General features: G+C 37.0%; 1 non-coding gene across 1 annotated transcript; it reads right to left on the reverse strand.

Moving 5' to 3' along the window:
- Positions 1-22,006: 22,006 nt before the first annotated feature.
- Positions 22,007-22,113, reverse strand: LOC127191267 (U6 spliceosomal RNA). The gene has a single exon (XR_007830881.1). It is a non-coding gene; the product is annotated as a U6 spliceosomal RNA (small nuclear RNA).
- Positions 22,114-22,518: the final 405 nt, after the last annotated feature.

Raw genomic sequence — 22,518 nt, forward strand, 5'->3', positions numbered from 1 at the left:
CTGAGTTGTACCCTCCTGGGCACTATAAAAAATCAGCCTGATAAATCTATGAAGAACAAGCCAACTAACATAATTTTTCCATGGGTTATGTTTCATTTCCTTCTTCCCAGGTTTCTGGGTTCTTTCCTAGATGATGGACCCCAATCAGGAAGATAAAATAAATCTTTTTCTTCATTAGTTGCTTTATTTTTGTTTGTTGTTGTTGTTTTGTTATTTTGTTTGGTTTTGCTTCATGGCTGTCAAAAACCTAATAAAACACACTTAAAGAAAACTGTGTCTCCAGGCTCCAGAAGTTATCATTTATAAATAGCTCCATCTCCATCTATGCTATAATCTTGATTGGCTTGATCTTTCTCAGGTTATTTGAAGGTAACCACAGCTGCTCACCAGCCAGCCAGCTTAGTCAAACTAGTCCATTCCATGTCAATGAAAGACCCTGCCTCAAAAGGAGGAATAACACCTGAAATTGTCCTATTCTCTCTAGACACATAACCATATGCCTTCTACAATGCATACACAAAAGTAAACCTGAAACATGCACCAGAAAAATGCAAAGCATTCATACTGAAGTTATTTCTTCTGTAGTTACTCATGATGATACACAAGAAATTTTATCTACTCTGCTCTTTGTATTAACAGGCCAAAATGAATTAATTTATTAAATTAAAATATAATTAAGAATATATCATGTAATTAATTGTAAGGTTATATATAAGCATCCCAAATTGTATTACTAGAATGCTAACAGGGGAATTTTTTCAAGGAGATAATTACATTCTTCCACAGCCTGAATTTATATCTCCTAATACAAGTATGCACTATACATGAATAGTACTTACAGTTTTCATATAATGTTCATTTGAACTAATAAAGATTTGAGATGTTTTTGATAAAACAATTAACAAATAATTTCAATGCAGTGCATATAAATTGGAACATTCTACAAGAGACCAAGACATATGACTCAATGACCATAAGAAAAGGTTTAGAAACTGCCATTTTTTTTTTCTTGGTAAGACTGTAGCTTGATCTTCATTTAATGAACTGCTTAAGTTACAGGTGATGCTGTGGTTAATCCTTGGTAGTCCAGAAACCTGCTTTGGAAATACAGAACTGAAGTAAGAGAGCTGATATCAGACTGGACATTATTCACATAGACACTCTACCAACATTCTCAGAACCTTTCCTTTTAGACTAGATTGTATTTGATAATTTTTTGAGTCCAAGGAGTTAGAGAAAAAAAATGTTTTCAACTATAGGTCCTACAAACTAAGAATATGTAATCCCAACTCATAAGAAAACAATAAAAATCACTTAACCTTATGCTAAAGAAATTACTAAGACACATGCACCTAGAAACTAGACAAATTATACCAACAACAGGCACATATACAAAACTATGTGTCTAGTTGGTAGCCACTAAGGTTTCCAAGTTCTTGTATTCTGGAACAATGGAACTGGACCAGGTGACACAGATAGTATAAACACAAAGAGTTTGTTAAAAAAAATAGTACATTTCCAAAGATGAGGAAAGGCAAAGCTGGAAGGGAGGTTATTAGGAAGCTCAAATTCGCTTGGCTTACAGGGTCATTTGTATAATAAAACCTCTATTATATTTGCAGAGTGCCTGCCTTTCCATATTCAGGTCCTGTTATACATTGGCCTTTGTTTCTGAGGCTTGGGTGTTTCCTAGTCTTCCTTTCTTACAACAGGTTTATTTCTAGAATTCCAATTACTTATATGCTATATATTTTCAATCAGTTCCACAATTTTTAAGTGTGTGTGTGTTTAATCTCCCTTTATTTCAGTTTGTAAGATTTTAATTATTACTCTTCATGCTTACTAATCCTTTCTTAGTGATATGTTATCTACAGACAAGCCCACCAAGGAAAGTTCTTTCTAGAATACTGTGTGTTTCTTCATGAAAGCATGTAGTGAGATCTGACACTACCAGTGCTTTTATTGCTATAATTTTTACTTTTTCTTGCAATTCAGAACTCTCCCTGATAAAAAATAGGAGCAAAATGTGATGTAGACACTGTTTCAAAAAAGTTAGATATTGCTTCATCAAGACGTTCAGCAGTCACACTTGTGCATAATTAAGCAAATTATTTGAAAACCTATGTTCATATTTTATATAAAACTGTTCAGTCCCATCTTGGGCAAGTAAAAAAGCCTTTTTTATGTTGCTAGAAAACCAAGTGTTAGTCCAGTGCAATATCACTCACACATACCAGTATGTGACTATGAATCCTGAAGTTAGATGATCCTGGAAGACATAAACCAGGAGATACCTGACTAAGGAGCTGAGTGAAAAAGTGGCAAGCAAAGAAACACAGGAGAGAATCAGAGAGTCTGAAAACAAAGGTAGGAAGTTTTGAATGTGGGAAAGCTACTGTCTGCAGTGATTTAATAGTTTGGTAATCCAAAACCACTGTGCAGGAGCTTTGGGATAGAACATATGATCAAGGGAAGAACAGATAGTAGATGTCAGGTTGTTACACAATTAGGGGTTTAGGCATAGCAAGAGGATAATAATAAAATGAAAGACATATTTCAGCTGAAGTTTGTTGTTAGTGTAATGTGGAAATAAATATACATTCTGCAGACACTGTTCCTGAAACAATTTCCTCTGAATGTTCTACAAGGCTGATTAGCTAACAAGAAGTTAAGTGGTTGTGAAAAGGATGTACTGTTGCAGGTTCAAACCCAAATTACAATATATCTTGAGTTACTTTTAGCCCTTTAGCCATTGCTTGACCACCTCTGTCTCTGACATCTTTGTAACTATCAGATGAAATATTTTTGTAAGTGTAAACTAAACAGACTACTATCTCCTAGAAACTGAAGGGAGACATGTGTCATCAGATATCAAAAGACTATACCTGAGATTTCTCCAGTTGTACCCAACTATCTGATATTTCCACCAATGTATTTGAAAAATTCTGTGATTTATGACTTAATTTTATATTTAAAAATGCTACCATATTGGAACACAGAATTTGAGATAACTTGAAGCTGCATGGTCATTCATGTTGGTCAGCAGAATAAACTATTGCTATACCCATTGAGGTAAGAGATGTGTTTCTATGTTGATAGTCCCTTATTTTGGTCATGGTACACATCCTATTTTTTATTCTTTCTCCCAGTGTCCTCTTCCAGGTATAACCAATCCATGTCTGAAGTCATTATACTCTATGAGATACCTGTGAATGCAGTTCAACATAAAGTTCACAGCTCACTTTATGACGTTTTAAAAATGAGATGTTTTGGTACCAAGGCATGAGCTTTGGAGAAAAGGTCTTTTTATAATGACCAAAAGTTGGACCCACATGCAACCTGAATTCATAGCAGACTAGTAAGGTAGTAACTCAATAGTTCATCAAGTACTTTTCCAGAATTCCTTTTACCTAGAGAGACCATGGAATTCAAGGCTACACAAAGAAACAAGGAGAAACGGACAAACAAATTCATGTTGTACAATCTAGGTGACTCTCAAGATTGAGTGTGGGACTGAATTAAAGATAGTAAAATAAAAATTAAAAGACAAGGCCTGGATGCTGATGTAAAAGGACTCATTGTTACTCAGCTAGTACTGTGTCAAGTGCCCTGTGGAAAGAGAGAGCTCTCAGCCCAGCCTAAGATCTCTGTTGACCTTGGATTTTCTGTAACTATAGCCAGCCACCAAAATAAATGATTGCTTAAAATCCTTGCTCCACTGTTCTGTAAAAGTTGCTCACTTACTAAGCTTATACTTTAATCAGCAAAATAAAAATTATTTTATATTTATAGGATGATTAGAAAACCATTACTTATATATCTCTAAAAATGGTTTTCTAGTTACAATGGATGCAAATGTTCTAATAGTGATAAAACATGAACACTTCTGGGATACCAGGATACCGATATGAGCAATATTGCCTAAAGATATCTTGGAAAGCATATGTCTAAGTGAGAGTTCCTTTAAGTAGCAAGTGTGTGAGTTTGAGTCTGTGCAGATTTGTATATAATTGAAAAATACACAAAGGAAAATAATATGCATCAAATGTGATAAACAAGAAACATGCTCCAAATTCACTTTTTAATAAAAGAGCAACATAGTACTTAAAAACAAATTATATAAGAAAAACAAAACTCTGAAGTAAACTTACATGTCACAGAAATATCCTGCCACAAAATATATAATTCCATTTGTGTCATGAAGTGCCTTGGTAAGGGAAACGGTTCAATCTATGCTTAGTTTTTACTGAAGCTACAGCCACTTCTGCAGATGCATAGCCCCACACTGCAGTGCTGAAGCAGCTTTCACCAATGGTTTGCAGCAGAGTACAATGATTTTCCACAGCCATAATAAGAATTGTGTGGAGGAATCAAAGGAGAGGAGGAAGAAGAAGAAGAGGAAGATCAGGAAGATCAGGAAGATCAGGGAGCAGAGAGAAGAAAAGAAGGAGGACAAGGAGGAAAAAGAAAGGAGGAGGATGCCGGGTGTGGTGGCACACACCTTTAATCCCAGCACTCGGGAGGCAGAGGCAGGTGGATCACTGTGAGTTCGAGGCCAGCCTGGTCTACAAAGTGATTCCAGGATGGCCAAGGCTATACAGAGAAACCCTGTCTCGAAAAACCAAAAAAAAAAAAAAAAAAAAAAAAAAAAAAAAAAAAAGAGGAGGAGGAAGAATGGAAGGAGGAGAAGGGAGAGGAGGAAGAGGAGGATCCACAATACTACATTAAAAAAACTATTTTTGTTTTGTTTTGTTTTATTTTTGTTTTTACCAATAAAGCACTATTGAAAGGAACAGATTTTTAATTTGATGAAACAAACAGCTTTTACCTAGTGAAAGGAACTATGGCATCTTCAGAATTTCCTAAGGCCATTGTAGTGACCTCACCAATCAGTTTAGACTTCTCTCAATAAATTCACAAAGCTAGTGGCTCTGCACTGTGGCATAGGTGGAATCTTTTGGAATTGATAGTTAAATTTTTTCTCTTTGTGTGTGTGTGTGTGTGTGTGTGTGTGTGTGTGTGTGTGTGTGTGTGTGTGTGTGTACACATGTGTGCATATGTGTGCATAGACATGTAGATGTCAGAGATCCAGAAGAGGTCTCTTCTTCAGTCTACACCTTACATTCTGAGGCAAGTCCTCTTTCCTGACCCTATCCTTCACAGATTTAGTTAGGCTCAATAGACAGGGAGTTCAATACATCCGTTTGTGTCAGCCTTCCCAACTCGGGAATTGCGCATAGGTTCTACTGGATTCATCTTTTTATGTGAAAGCTGAGGATGCAAACTTAAATTCCCAGGATTTCATGACAAACACTCTACTGGGTCATATCTGAAGCCTCTGATTTCAGAGTTTCTTATGGGGCCAATCTGCAGAATCTGTATTTGATATCTGAATGTTCATTGTAAAGGTACATAGCAATCCACAGCCATCGCACAGCAAAGGAAAGAATAGTAAACTCATTTTAGTAAGGCTTGTTGAAGTTTTAATATTTTTTTAAATTTATATTTATAGAAATCTTGAAAGTGATAGGGCTTCATAATCCTAGAAATAGAGAACTACAGCAAAGCACCTATTGGTATCTTTCTTTGTAATTTCATATTCATCTTGTTAAAAATAATTAGAGACACAAAGTGTTTAGCACCAGTCCCACTGGTGAGGAAACATGTATATAATTCAACAAACAATGATTTATGACTTATTTTATTCAGATATGGTGCTTTATGTCTATAATTCTAGCCCTGTGAGGATGAGGGATAGAGACCAGAAATACAAGACAACTCTATACTACATTGGAACTTAGTAGCCAGCTTCAGCCACAAGACCTTTCACACACACACACACACACACACACACACACACACACACACACACACACGGAAAAAGAAAAGAGAGGAAGGAAAGGGGGGAACTGGGATGATTTCAAAGGTAATAGTACTTACTGTAGTGAGGGTATGAGTTCAAATCCCAGCAAGCACACTCAAATCTGAACATGATGCACCAGTACTCTGGGATGTAGAGATAAGTGGTTCCCTGTAGCTTACCAGCCAGCAGTCTTCGTCTAGATTCAGTAAGGGGTTCGTTCATAAACAACAACAAAATACAAACAAAAAACAACAAAACATAAGTCATAGATTAGTAAGGTGGGACACTTAATACCTTCTGACATCCACACATACTCACACACATGTGTACATACAACACATACTTAAAACACACAAACATGTATAAACACACTTAAATCTTAAATGAGTGGAAAAAAGTTTTTTAAAAAGGAAGAAACAAAGAATGTCATCAGAGAAACATGGATGAGGATATATTAACCCCCCAAAAATACCTTTGTATGAAGAATGAAGAAACTCAGTTGTCAATACTCTGCAGAATAAATTGTTATGGACATGTACAGGGTAGAGACTTGATACTTATTCTTCCTTTTACTATTATTAGCTTTTATTTGTCAATGGAATTCCTCTTCTCATTCCATCCATGTCTTTTGTGCTTAGTTGCTCTTCATTAAACTCTAAAGTAACCAGGCACATAAGGTACTGGCAGCACTTAACAGGACACCTGGGAATAATCCAGAAGTCATTGTTTGCAAACTTACTAATATTGCCCCTTTGATACCGTTACTCATGTTGTGTAACCACAACCATAAAATTATTTTGCTGTTCCTCCAGAAATATAATTTTGCTACTAACGTAAATCTTACTGCAAATATCTGAGATGTGGGAAATCTGATATATGACCTCAAAGAGGTCATAACCTGAAGGTTGAGAACCACTGCTAAGCAAAGAAGTCTCTTCAATGTGAGGTGAAGCAGGTGAATGACCTAATGTGCATAACTCAGAAACGCCTAGAAGAACAAAGAAAGATGTACCCTCAAATGTGTGCCAAAGCTTGTAGCCTGATGCTTTATAATGCTGATGCTGAGAACTATAATGAGGCTCGAAAACACTCCATGGCTTATTTATTTATTTGGTATATAGTTCCATGTAGCCTGTACAAATATGGAGCCTAAGGATAACCTTGAATTTCTTATCCTCCTGCCTCTACATATTGAGTCATCTCATGAGCCATCATTTAACAATTTCTTAAAGTAAGGTCCACTGAAATTAAAGATTTGTAGTAATTAAATTAAAGTTATCAACATATGGGTAATCATTGTAAGCTATTTTAATCCTGAAATTAATCCCACAAGACCCTTTTTAATATACGCTTTAACCCACTTTACTCAAATTTTACTCAGTCATGTGACTGGGCTAGACAGAGCTCATTCAATTTGTCTGGAGTCTTCGTGTATTATATTAAGTATTATACTCTGATGTATCCCAGTATCCTTTATCAGATTTCTCACCACTCAAATTGCCGTGTTTACTTGCCATCAAGTCCCTAGAGTGATTCCACTTGTTTTCGGCTTCCATCCTCACTACCTCTTACTTACTACTTACATTATTATGGTCTGTTTTAGAATGCTGCTGCAAGCAGACTATCTCAAATCACAAGGTTATAAAACTTAATTACAGTTTTAGGCTATAAGACTGGAGTTACTTTCGTTCACATGAGTGCTGTGTGTTTGTTTGTGTGTGTGTGTGTGTGTGTGTGTGTGTGTGTGTGTGTGTGTGTGTGTGTGTGTATAGGGCGCATATTCAGACACACACACGGGCACACCTAAACACATTCACTTTTAAATTTAAAAAGGAATAACTGAAAATAAATTCAAGTCAAAGATTTTCTAAAATATCATTACCAAACTCTGCTATAAATAAATTCTTACTTTCCTGAAGTTATTATTTCTAAGTATCTTAACTTAATTAAAATCTAGTTCAGGACTTATTTCATCTTTATTCGTACATTACCTAAGGAATATCTTTTAGATAAATAGGTCACAAAAACCCATTTTGGATTTCTACTGGTGTATGCATCTGTCCATGTCACATTTGATTTGGCAAATATATCCCAAGAAATTTCACATAAATATATCAATAGCTTTTGTTTATTGCCTAAAAGAAGCACAGAATTTACAGAGGAAATAAGAGTGGTGTTACTTTCTTTGATACTAGAAAAAAATTTTAATCAAGAATTAACTCCACGAAGGGTTTACTTGAGCTTCCAGTTGAAAAAGAAGCCAGTCATTATGATGGGAGAGATGATGTCAAGAATATTATATAGATGGTTTCATTGCTTCTGTAGACAGGAAGCAGAACGCAATGGATGATGGTACACAGCTCACTTTCTCTATTCATTTTGGATCCCGGCCAATAGAATGGTGTCATTCAAATTTTTGTTAGGTCTTCCCACTTTAATTAATATAATGTAGAAACTCCCTAATGGAGAATTTCAGAGCCTCATCTCTTGGGTCTTCCTAGAATTTGCCAGGTTCACAATCTATATTAACAAGCACAGTAGGTATGTTTGCTGTATTTGACATGATATTCCCATGTAAATACAAGAGGCCAGTGAGATAAAGAAGAAAATAATTATATTCTTTTTGGAACACAGAACGTAGAAAGCAAATACAACTGCGAAATATCAAACCCAGTATGTGTTTCAAAAAATCTTTTTCAATTAAAGATTGCAAATGTTCTGGGGACACGTCAAGTACAGATTTTTTTTATCAAAGTCACAAAGGCCAAAGTGCTTCAAATAGCAGGACAGCCTGGAGTGCATTGCAACACCTTCTCTCCCTAATATGCAAAAGGAGTGAGACCCTGGCAGTAAGAGGGCTGTCTGTTGTGTGCTCAAGTTTTTACCCAAACATTCTTCTTTGGTTTTCATTAATTTCTCCTTAGGAAAGTAGTTCCAGGACATCACTTGGTGACATGGGCACCTTTTGTTATAAACTTCTTTATAGTATGTTTCCAAATCAACACTCATGGAATCATTTTATCTTCCTGTATCCATTAATGTGATTATATGCTATTTATTAATGATGATGTCAATAAATGCTACCAAAGCCATATCAGGATAAATTACACTGGATACTAGAGCGATGGCTGAGTTGGTAATCCACTTACTCAAATAGCATGAGGACCTGAATTTCGACCTATAGTATCCACACAAGAAAAAGAAATGAAAATTTGTGTGTGGTTGTACATGCCTGTAACACAAGAGCTGGGAGCGTAAACCCTAGGTTCTCGGGGCCCAGGTAGTCTTCTTGAAGTGATGAGATCCTGATTCAGTGAAAATCTCTGAGACATCGAGAATGACATGCATACATGCATGCATGCATACATAAATAATACATACATACATACATATATTCACGCATACAAAAGATATCTGTGGGATGCATCTGCTGGTCACATGGTTTATGTTCTCCACAAGAACCAGCCTGAAGCAAGAGTGAGGTTGTTATGTGTCCACATCCTGAAAATCTCATCTTGAGACAGGCAGGACTGAGGATTGCTCCCTCCCTGTTTTTGGAATTTAAGGAAGACTGGTCTGTATAAGATGTCCTATCCAAGCCATGACTACATAGTGAGACTCTGCCTAAAAATATGTCCGTTAGTGTCAGCCAGGTGGCATGGATTCCATGTCTGACAGGTTCACCCAGGTGCTGCTTGCTTCAGAATGAGAACTAGTAGACCTCGAGTTTAAAGGTCCAAATTTTATTTCTAATTTTAAAAATTGTTAATTTATTCATTTTACATACTGATTGAAGCCCCCTCCCTCATTTCCTCCTCATCCCATATTCCCTCGCTCAAGCCCTCCCCTGCCTCTCCTTGTCCGCTGAAAGGAGAAACCTTCCTCTCCTATCATCTGTCCCCAGCTTACCAAGTCCCATCTAAACTGCCTGAATCCACTTTCTCTGCGGCCTGGCAAGGCCACTCTGCCAGGGAGAAGTGATCAAGGAGTGGGCACTAGAGTCCATGATAGAAGTAACCCCTACTCCCATTTGAAGATCCAATTTCTTGTTGAGGGGCATCTTAGAGAATTCAGCATGAAGCCTATGAAGTGGGTGCTAGGCCAGGTTCCTGGTCTCACTGGGGGAGGTAGAAAATGAGTTTTCCATGGAGTGTTACAATTTGACTCTTTTAGAATAAGAGTGTTGGTATCAGAAGGCAGTGGAAACGCAAGAGATCCATAAGCTCATGCTGACATCAAAGTGTTATGGCTATTTTTTAAGCATCTGTGCTAAGATGAAACAGGCAGATGTCCAAAACCAACTGGCAGGCAGTCCTAGTGAGATGCAAACCCATTGTGCTTCTCTGGGAATCGGCACCAAGTTTGTGGCAGTGGAGCTGCTGCCAAGACGGCTTTGACATTGCTGTCTTGACTGGAAGTCAGGCCTCAAGCATCCAGCAGTGATTCTTCCCAAGAAAAAATGGAGTTTCAGATGGTCATTGTGGAGGAATGCTGCGAGCCCCAGAGAGAGGCTGCCTTTATTTATAAATTTTGGGCAATGGCAAGGGGTTTGAGGATAAATATGTCTTATCCACTGGGGTACTGGTACCGGTACCAGGATTGTTAATCTATATCCAGTGGTAGAGGACCTCATTTCCATGCAGTAACATGGGTATGACCAGAAAAAAAACAAAACAAAACAAAACACAGTACTTAATTAATCTTTGGGAGACAGAATAACTTCTAAGTATGATTAAACATTATTTGTTGAAGGGTAGGATATCCTCAACACAGGATGGGCTTTGCTAAACCAGGTTTCTTACCAGGAAAATCTTGGGTCTGTGATCTTCCCTGAGGGCTATGTGTGTTGTTCCATACAAGATCTGGGGTTATGATATCAGACAAAGTGAGAATCGGCTGAGAAAAGAAAGTCCACCATCATAGACCTAGCACAAATGGCTATTCGGAAATGTCAGGCCTCAACCTTTTCTAACAAAGTTCGACAAAAATATATAAATGACCAACTGGATGAATGAATGACTAGAAAGGGAACAAAGACTTGAATTACCTTGAAGAACAGGCCACACCTTCCAAGAATGCCAACCCCTTACACTATTTTTAATTAAATATTTTTTACATATACATTTATATTATTATACATATATACAATATGCTACCTATAGCATGAAGAACCATGATACAGTCAGGAATTATATAAATGTTACATTCATAGTGATTTGGCTTTTTTTATTTGACAGCCATGAAGAAAACATCATTCCTATCTTAGTGTACTAAAATTCTAAATGTAAATCAATATCTATCATATATCATCAATAACAACTTAAAACATCTATCTAGACCTAAAAACATCTTAACCTCTAAACAAGTAAGTTTAATTGTAAACGTAAACTATCTGGACTTCAACCCCATCACAGAGAGATTTGAGAAGGAATAAAGTTGATTACCTGAGTATACTGGGAGTGCATGTTAGTAGCTTACCAGATGAAAAGATGATGGAGACAGTTTTCTACCTGAATAGTCACCCAAAACTCTCTATAATGTTGGGGCATCATCATCATCCTTCTAGCCCAATATATCTGACAGACATATTTGTGAGGCAGGAACTATTGAGGCCTTGTTTGCCATGACACTATCATGGACACTGCTATGCTTGAAGACAAGAGCCAGGCATAGTTGTCATCTGAGGGGCCCCAGCCAAGCAACTGATTAGAACAGATTCTCAGACCCATAGCCAAACATTGAATGGAGAGCAGAGAGCCTAGTGAAAATGTGGGGGAAGGATAGATAGAGCCTGGAGGGGATAGGAGTTCCACAAGATGACCAACAGAACCAACTAACCAGGGCCCAGGGGTGATTGCCGAGACTGAAACACCAATCAAGAACTTAGTCCCCCTACACATATGTACCCATTGGGCAGTGTGATCTTCATGTGTATCTTCTAGGAAAGGGAATGGGGGCTTTCTCTAAAAAGGGTGTTCTTGCATGCTTATGGATAATTGCCCCTGTTTGGGGCTCCCTTGCCAGGCCACTGTGGTAGAGGATGGGCTCAGTCCTGACGCAATTGGATATGCTGCAGTGGGTAGGTGGAGGGTATCCCCTTTTCTGAGGTAGAGGAGAGGAGGAATATACAGAAGAAAGAAGGAAAATGGGACCTGGAAGAGAGAAGGGAGTGGGCAATGATTGGGACTAAAGTGAATGAAAATAAATAAATGAATAAATAAATAAATTTAAATGAAAAGAAAGGTAGACATTTTATGACATGGAAATCAGCATGCATTTTTTTTTTTTGCTTAACAAATCAAATCAAATAAATTATTAAAATCATGTGAGAAACATTTTCTCAGAAATCTCCAATTGCAGGACCATTCTTTCCCATTACATGGGAAACAGAGCTACATGATGAAACAAGCTAAAAGTATGGAAAAACACAATCTAGCATAGCTATTTTCCAACCGAGCTCAAAACTGTATGGGCAAATCATGGACTTCCAATAAGTTACCATATTATTCTCTCAATTTCCCCATCATTTTGTCTTTTAGCTGCTAAAAGATATTATAAACTTTAAACCCTCACTCTTAGATAATGGCCATGGTGTCATAAAAGAAAAGTGAGGACTGGAGAGCACATTGGATCCTTAATGTCCAGGAGGTGGGCAGTCCATGAAGCTAAATTGAAAAGAACAAGTTGGCAGATTATATAACACAGCAGAAGCTGCAAATTGTGAAATAGTGGGCATGTCTTAATAAAGGCAAGTGTTCCAAGACACACTTGACTTTAGCTTTTCTATTATGCCTAATGTAGAAATATGCACTGGGAAGATTCCTGATCACTAGAACTCAGTAAAATCAAAATAGTGCTAGGAAACTTTCATTCAAGCATTCAGGAGGAAGAGATAGAGATCATTGGAGCTAGAAAGATACTTGACTATTCAGAAAGCTCGTTTCAGTCTGAAGTCCTCCCTGAATAAATAAAATGCAGAACATTTAAGCAAGACTCAATGGGGTCTTGTACATATGCATTTGACATGTACATCTATATACATGTGAACATACACACATACACATATCAAACATACATGCACACCAAAATAAAGAAATGAAACACCGCAATTCTTCTGATAAAACAACTGCAAACACATACAACATCCGTGTGAAATTTTGTCTGCAAAAAATAAAGACTATCCTATGTATTTTAATGAAAACTGGAAAATTCCTCTTCTACCTCTTCTACTTGATTTAAGTAGATTAGCATTGAAAAGCATGTAAACTCAAATTTAAAAATAAAATGAAATAAAAGCTAGGCTGCTGTATCTTGAAGCAAGGTGCTTTATGGAAAGCCAGAGATATTGCACAACAAAATTTATGTCTTCAGAGACTTTCAATGTACTAGTAAATATTTTACTGACCATTTTATGTTTTTTAGTAAATGAAGTGCATAAAGTACTAGAGAAATGGGAAAAATGTTATTCTATTTCAATTTTATAACCCCTCTCACATTAAAGGTGTGAGTTTATCTGTAATGTGTAATGATACAGTACATCGATTCTAATGGGGTGCATTATAATACTCTGAATTCTCAAAGCACAAAGTAGTAAAATGCTTTTCAGTACTCCTATAATTTGAAAATTCACAAGATATAAACAGGATTATACACATAATGGAAATAACCCCTTGAAAATACTCCTATCATCTGCTTTGACAAGCAAGAAATCTTTTATATTTTCAGTGGTTTGAGAGCATATAATTAAGTTTTAATATTAAAACAAAATATCTTGTGGATACAATAGCTGAATCATCATGAAACCAGAATAATGCAGGTAAAATATTGGACTAAAGTATGAATATAATCTCTTTACATAAAGCCAATAGGTATTGCAGAGCTCAACAAGGCAGATGATCATTTGTGAAATGATATCTCAGGAACACATCAGGTACATAGCAATTGAATATGCCAGCATCAAGGTTTATAGCAAGTAATAGTGTTTCTATTTATAAATTGCAAATAGTTCTGCATACTAATATTGCTTTATCAACAGAAAAAACTGTAGTGAAAATAGGGAGTAGAAGAAAGACAGTAAATCCATGTAGAAAGAAGCCAAGTACATAAATGCCATGCTCTTACAATGAGGCCAATGAAGCATAGGAAAGTTTCTCTCCATACTGATGATATATAAAGATACAACATAGGTGGAAAAGATGAATGGGAGTGACATTTGACAATTTATTTCAAAGTTAATATCTATCAGCTATCGCAGTTTCAGTGGAGACTGTCTCCTGTATCCGCCTATTTTTCAACATGTGGTCCCCAGCTGGTGATTCTTCTTGAGAAGGTTGTGGGAATTTTAGAAAGTGAAGCATCACTGTAGAAAGCAAATAACAGTCATGGGCCTTGAGGTCTTTGAGGCCAGCCTACTTCTGTTCACTCTTCAAGGCCTGATGTGGTTAGAGGTGGTGCTGACCAGCTGTCAGCTCTTTCTGCTGCCATGCTTTTCCATCCATGATTTAACCTGGGAACTATGAACTGAAATAAAACCTTCCTTCCTTAAGTGGATTTTTTCTCATATACCATATTTGAATAATTGTTTGAGAATTTCACATTTGCATATAATGTATTTTGATCATTTTCCCTACTACTCTTTCACTAACTCCTTCCAAATCTATCCTTCTTTTCCCATCCAACTCCCAAACACATGTTTTCTTTCTTTAGATTTTTGTAACCTGCAGATCAATCTGTAATGACTCCACATTCATGTGGGTAGGGTATTAATCAGGGGAAGGTATATCTGTCAAGGGAAACATCCTTAAAGAAAAGAGATTCCCATACAAGAGCAGCCATCTACGCTCAAAAGCTTCTCAGCTTGGAGTGGGAACTGATAAGCTCCTCACCTTCCCTGGTGGAACACTGACTGGCTTGATCTTGTACAGATCTTCTGCAGGCATCATGTGCCTCTCATGAAAGAAGCATCCCTGGCATATCTAGAAGACATTGTTTTGCCCTGGGCCCCACAGTCTTACATTTGTATAGGTTTTTTTTTTCTTTTCTTTTCTTTTCTTTTCTTTTTTCCTTCCCCAGTGGTCCATGAAACTTGGAGAAGTCAGGTGACACAGATATATTATTTAAGTTGTGGTTTTTTTTTTCAGGATTTTCTCATGAAAATGAGAAAAGCATCTCACACAGCATGGTTTTACCTTGCTCTTGTTATTCTTTCAACCAGATCTAGCTATTTTGAATTGGATCTGGAAATAATTATGATTTAGCAAACAGCTCTTGCCAAATAAGGTAAAGTAGCACCAGATAACTCACTCTCCAAAATAAATAGTGCACTCTACCAAACAGTGACTTCTTTGGTCAGTTCCTCTCAAAGTTTTCCAGTCTTGTAGGAATCACGTTGAACATTTCAATCTTTTTCTGTGTGATTTTATCAGTTTTTCTATCAGGACATGGGTAGGCATGTAGTTCAGTTGGAAGACTGAAAGCCTGATATTCCTGAAGCCCTGGTGTCCATTCCTAGTAGGTTGAATTGAGCTTGTTGGCAAATATCTTTAATTCCAGCATGCATAAGGCAGAGAAATAATATCAGAAGTTCAAAGTTATCCCTGGCTAAATAGGAAAAGTACTTAAAAATAAATGATTATCAAAGGAAAATATCTTATTAATTTGAGATACTGGCTGTAATCTTTGCATTCATGTATTCCTTGAGCTTCTTTGTGCTTCTTCTAATACAGATAATGAAGAACGTGTCTTTGCTGGTTTTGGGTCCACAGGCACCAGTGAGTTTAGTATTACATAGTCATTCACAGAGAGGGTCACACATTTGTTCACTGCTTCAAGAACCTTCATGGGAAATTGGAATCATGCTTTAGTCTTCCATGTTTGCTTGTACACTTTAAATGCATAAAAGCAATATATTCACTTATTAAACATTGTTCAAAATCATGAAGGGGATCTCAGCACTTCTCTAATTTCAAACTATTTTAAAAACAAATTTTGACTGCATTGCTTTTTACTTCAAAGGATTTTCTCATAAGGTTTTTAATTTGAACACTACAACAATAAATTATTTCCAACTTTTAATATTTTTTTCTTTTCCTGACACTTACAAAAAGACTCTAAATCTGTTAATTTTATAATTTTCCACATGTACACCATGCATACTGATCATTGTTATCCCCACTATAGTTTCTACCATGAATACATCTCTTCACACAAATATATGTATATATTCCTTTTGTTATATAATCGCTGAGTTTAACCAGAACCATCTGTGTGGTAATGGGTTTAGAGCTATTCTTTGGAGCTAGGTGGACTCAGTAAGTGTTTACAACTACAAACAGTGATTCCCCTGTATCAGAATTTATCAGAGATATATTTTAGGACCCTGTGAGCCCTTTTTCCTTCCTTGACCAGCTGTTGACACAGTAAGTCTTGTGTGAGCCAGGTTAAGGTTACCATATGTTGTATCTGTCCACAGGATGACATTTAATGGTAAAACGGGCATATTTTTCTCAGTCACTGGTGGAAGTGATATTTTTATAACATAAATAAGATACACAAGACATTTAAAAACCTGCTGAATTATGAGTTCAGTAAATATATGATCTTGGAATCTCTTCTCCTTATCAATGAACAACTGAATTCACCATCCACAAAGACTTATTTTCTTTTAAAGCAAACCAATATGGATGAAGCTGGCCTCAATACATTTTATTTCACTGCTACTTGACATAGCCTCAAATATATAACTTAAAGAATGTTTCCGGAATAGGTAGCTGAACCCTAGGCAGATAAACAAAGGAAAGTCAGTGGACTGAAGGTGGGTTTTGCTCAAGTCATGTTCAAATAAGACACACACCAATTTTCAATCAAGCAAGGTTCCTTAAACATCATTTCCAATTTCTCCAAAAAATTCTCAATTTTATAATATCAAATAAAAGCATGTGGATGGTTTAAACTTCTTTTGCTAGAATTCTTTCTTTCAACAAACTTGAAATATTTCAGGCACATTGTCTCTGGCATGGCAAGCCTTCCTTTCCAATTTGTCAATTTCACTCCAGTGTCCTGCTTGTACCCTTCAGGGTAAGATCAAGTGTCAGTTGATGGTTGTGAGAATTTTATTGTCCTTTAAGCTCCCATGCTGTGTATGCTCCCATTCCTCTAAGAAAAAGGGGGAAAACCAACAAATCATTTTATTTGCACTCAAAATGACATAATCAGAACATAGAATACTCTGAATCTATCCATAGTCTACTTTCTCCATCAGCATAAAAAAACTTTTTTGTATCTAAATAAGATATCCCTGAATTAGTTCTTTATATTCTGTCACCAATACAACACACACACACAAACACACACACACACACACACACACACACACACACACACACACACACCTAAAGGAGGTGTGTATATATTCCTTTTGTTATATAATCGCAGGTTTGGTTTTTCACACCTCTTTGGAACATAGTCTACAAAAATATTTTTGTATCTGAACTTTTAGTTCAATTTTACTGTCTTAGCGATCATCTTTAACAGAGGCATCATTGGTGTCAACCCTCATTTCTTTGCTGATCAATAAGATTTAGTGACCCTTTCACACACTCTGGCAACTTGAATGTTAGAGAAATCCATTTTTTGTTTTAGGGGTTTTGTTTATTTGTTATTTAGCTTTGTTTTTTTTTTTTTTAATCTCCTTGTGATATACTTGTTCTGCATTTCCATTGTGTTGTTGGCTTCCTTTGCTATCTTCAAAGTTTCCAGTTCACTGGAATTCTACTTAGCTTTTTATGCTTCTGGTTCATGGTCCAACATATGATTGGAAACACTATTTTTTTTTATTAATTTATTCTTGTTACATCTCAATGTTTATCCCATCCCTTGTATCCTCCCATTCCTCCCCCCCCCATTTTCCCATTATTCCCCTCCCCTATGACTGTTCCTGAGGGGGATTACGTCCCCCTATATATTCTCATAGGGTATCAAGTCTCTTCTTGGCTACTTGCTGTCCTTCCTCTGAGTGCCACCAGGTCTCCCCCTCCAGGGGACATGGTCAAATGTGAGGCACCAGAGTACGTGAGAAAGTCGTATCACACTCTCCACTCAACTGTGGAGAATATTCTGACCATTGGCTAGATCTGGGAAGGGGTTTAAAGTTTACCTCCTGTATTGTCCTTGGCTGGTGCCTTAGTTTGAGCGGGACCCCTGGGCCCAAATCTGCCTATCATATTGTTCTACTTTTAGATTTCTAGGACCCTCTGTATCCTTTTATTTTGCTATTCTCCCATGCGTCTCTCATTTAGAGTCCCAATAGGATGCCTTCCCCTCTGTCCCAGTTTCCTGGTAAGTGAAGGCTTTCGTGGGACATGCCCCTTGGGCTAGTATGCAGATATAAGTGAGTATATACCATTTGATTCTTTCTGCTTCTGGGCTAACTCACTCATTATGATCATTTCTAGCTCAATCCATTTATCCACACATTTCGGGAAATCCTTGTTTTTAATAGCTGAGTAGTATTCCATAGTGTATATGTACCACAGTTTCTTTATCCACTCTTCTACTGAGGGACACTTAGGCTGTTTCCATGTTCTGGCTATTATGAATAAGGCTGCTATGAACATGGTTGAGCAAATTTTCTTGTTGTGTGCTGGAGCATCTTCTGGGTATATTCCAAGGAGTGGAATAGCTGGGTCTTGAGGAAGCCCTATTCCCATTTTTCTGAGATAGTACCAGATAGATTTCCAAAGTGGCTGTACTAGTTTGCATTCCCACCAGCAATGAAGGAGTGTTCCTCTCTCCCCACATCCTTGCCAGCATGTGGTGTGGCTTGAATTTTTGATCTTAGCCATTCTGATGGGTGTAAGATGGAATCTCAGAGTTGCTTTGATTTGCATTTCCCTGATGACTAAGGAGGTTGAGCATTTCTTAATAAATGGGACCTCATGAGGCTGAGAAGCTTCTGTAAGGCAGGAGACACTGTCAAGAGAACAAAGCGACAGCCTACAGACTGGGAAAAAATCTTCAACAACCCTACATCTGACAAAGGTCTAATATCCAAAATATATAAAGAACTCAAGAAATTAAACACCACCAAACCGAATAACCCAATTGAGAAATGGGGCTTGGAACTAAACAGAGAATTCTCAACAGAGGAGTATCAAATGGCTGAGAAACACTTAAGGAAACACTATTTTCAAAGAATTTTTGTCATATATTTAATTTTTAAAAGTTAATGTTGACACTGTGGTGGTATATATCTATAGAAACCCAAATTTAGATCCTAGTATGATCAGATATTTTAAATTTTGTTTAAATTACTAAAATTTTTTTACAAGATTATTATTTCAAAAGTTAATTATTGGGGCGGGAAAGATGGATCAGAGGTTAAGAGCACTAGCTGCTCTTCTGAGGGTCCTGAAGTCAATCCTTAGCAACAACATGGTGGCTTGAAACCATTTATAATGAGATCTGGAGACCTCTTCTGATCTGCAGGTGTTACATGCAGCCAGAATACTGTATACATAATGAGTAAATAAATCCTAAAAATTAATTGTTATTAAAATTATTTAATTTTCAAAATGGTACAGAAACATATACATAGTACAAATAAATAAAGCCTATGAAAAAATTAAATTTTACAAGTAAGTAAATCTTATAATTGTTTTGATTACAAATGTATTAATGGCTCTAATTGCTGAAATATTATTAATTTTGTCAGCAAAACTCATGAAACTTCCTACTTTTAATTCATTTTCTCAGAATATTTTTGTAAATAGCAAAAATCATCATTTTGAGTTCAAGGAAATTTATTGTACCTAATTAATGTTGAGCTATATAGTACTGAAATGTGATTCTTTAATATGTGAATGAATGTTGTATCATTAATAGATTAATCTGTAAATGCATGTTAGCTGTTGAATATATTTCTAAGGAAATAAAGCAAATATGTGTAGGCTGATCTTTTTTATACATATAAATATGGACTTTCAAAATCTGAGTAAAAAGGAAATATTCTTGATTATAACAAGAGATCCCAGAGAAACATTTTTAAGAAGAGATATAGATTTGATATAAAAGCTGAAGAGTCAGAGAGAGAAGGCAAAAAGAAATTAGATACTACACTGATGGAATAGGTTTCATTGTATTCAGAGAATGTTGAACTCACAAATAAGTGTAAGTCTAGAGCTACTGATAGGACACCACTGAACAATCTTTTATTATCATTTTGAAAATATATTTAAATAAATTCAAATATTAATTGCTATTAATGATGTGGTATGTGACAATATCGAGGGACTGGGAAGATGGATTGTAAAGTGTTAGTCATACAATCTTAAGTGCCTGAATTCTGATCCACAGCAACCACATTAAAGCAGGCATGGCTTTTATATACATGAAATCTCAGGCATGGGCAGGGAGAAAGAAGTGTTTCTGGAGTTGCTGGCCAGCTAGCCTAGTAGAATTGGCAAGCCCCAGCCAGTGAGAGACCATGTCTCAAAGCAATATCATGGAGAACAATGGATGAAGATGTTCTACATCAACATCTGTCTTCTACACACATGTGCACACAGCTGCACAACACCTACACAGAGCTACACTGTTTGAAAAGATGATTTTAAGAAAATGGGCAATATTAATTTGCATTGGGAGCCATCATGGAAAAGAGACTAGATAGTAGTTATCAGGCTATAATCATTAAATGCAAGAGTGAACACCTGAACTGTGGTGGTGATGTGAGACAGCTGAAGAAGGAACAGATGAATAGCACTATCACAGAGGGCTGGGCAAATCGGTACTGGCAGGGAAAGGACCCAGGACAAAAGCTCTCCTTCTCTCTGGAGCCTGGGAAATAGCCCAACAGAGCTCATTCATTTCCTGAGCAAAAGGTCTCCTATTATTCCTCAGAAAGATTTATCTTTGTAACTTGGCAGTCACAATGGTGTATATTTAAAGACACAAACCTATCACTGTCACTTCCATTGTGAGCATGACTGGGAATTTCAGGTACCCTGTAGTGAAGTCAATAGCCCAGTAAAATTAATGTCTGCCTTTAATCTTCTACTGCACAAAGAGGTTCTTATTATGTCAGTGAAATATTTTTTTTTACTTTGGGTCTCTGGGTTTGTGTTGTGGACAATCTTTTCCTAGGGTGCTCTGCTGTGATGAACTATAACTCTCAAAATGGTGACAGTTTAACAAGAAAACAGACAAGCAATTGTTTGCCAGAGAAGAAAGCTCTTTCCTAGGGCCCTCAAGATATGGAGTTAATCAGAAGAGCAAATAAGTTGAAAGCAATAGAGCTGGTCTCGCCTTCCCAAACAATAGACAATTTTCTTTTTCTTGAAAAAAAAAAAAAAGTTCTTAACTTTTAACAATTTCATTTATAAAATGTACCTTGATCATATTCACCTTTATTTTTTTCTATCTTTTTCACACTCAGGACTCCTGCTTCCTTCTCTTTATTATTCTCATTACTGTTTGCATTTTCTTTTTAATTTTTAAAAAATTTACTGTAATTTATTCACATTACATGCCGATTGTTATCCCCTCACTCTTATCGTTTCAATGCCACCATGCCTTCCTTTTCTGCCCTATTCCCACCCTTAGACCTCTGATGGGGGCAAGGTTGGGCAAAAGGGGTGGAGGGGGCATCCTCTCCCATAGTCTGGCCACAGCCTATCAGGTCTCATCAGGATAGACTGCATCTCCTTCCTCTTTGTGCCTGAAAGGCTGCCCTGCAAAGGAAAATGATCAATCTATGGGTATCAGAGTACACACCACAGGTTCAGGTCAGCACACTCCCCTTCCTTGTCCCCATGGAGAATTAGCTGTCAATCTGCTACATCTGAACATGGGGTCTAGGTTCCCTGCATGAATGGTCCTTGGTTGGCATATTAGTTTATGAAGGCACCCCTGTGTCCAGATCAGCAAGCTTTGATGGTCTCCTTGTGGAACTCCTGACTCTCTCCTTGTCCTTCCATACCACCAGTATTCCACACGCTGCTCAGTGCTGTACCCGTAGTTCGACTGGCTTTGAGTTCCAGAATCAGAATCTGTTCAGAACCCTCGCTGAGTGGAGTCTCTCAGAGGATACCTATGTTGGCCTAATTTCCACTTATAAGTGAGAATATAACATGTGTGCCCTTCTAGAAAAATATGGAACACTTCAAGTATTTGCATGTCATCCTTGCACCGGGGCCATGTTAGTCCTCTCTGTATCAGTCCAGTTTTAGTTTATGTGCTGCTAAAGTGAGCACATTGTTCTCATTTTCTTTCTCCTCCTCTTTCCATGTAGCTTTCCTCATTCTACTCTTCTTCTTTTGATTCCTTCCTCTTTTGTCTTTTCACTCCTCTCCTCCTTGCCTTGCCCCTCCTCCACCTTTGTCCTTTGCCTCTGTCACTTCTTCCTCCTCCTTCTTGCTTTTCTTCCACATTCTCCTCTTCCCTCTTAGTCCTTCTTGATCCCTGTGTGGTTTTGTTTTGTTTCCTTGGTTGGTTGGTTAGTTTTGTTGCAGAAGGTCAAAGTGTTGTGAATGCATGAATACATTACCAATATTCTATCCAAAGACAGCTTTAAAAACAAGCTTATCCATTCACTAGCTCTTACAATCTTCCTATTCTGTCTCATGATGTTCTAAGGGCCTCACCATAGCTCATGATAC

This window comes from Acomys russatus, chromosome 6 (genome assembly GCF_903995435.1).
Source record: "Acomys russatus chromosome 6, mAcoRus1.1, whole genome shotgun sequence".
Classification (NCBI taxonomy): domain Eukaryota; kingdom Metazoa; phylum Chordata; class Mammalia; order Rodentia; family Muridae; genus Acomys; species Acomys russatus.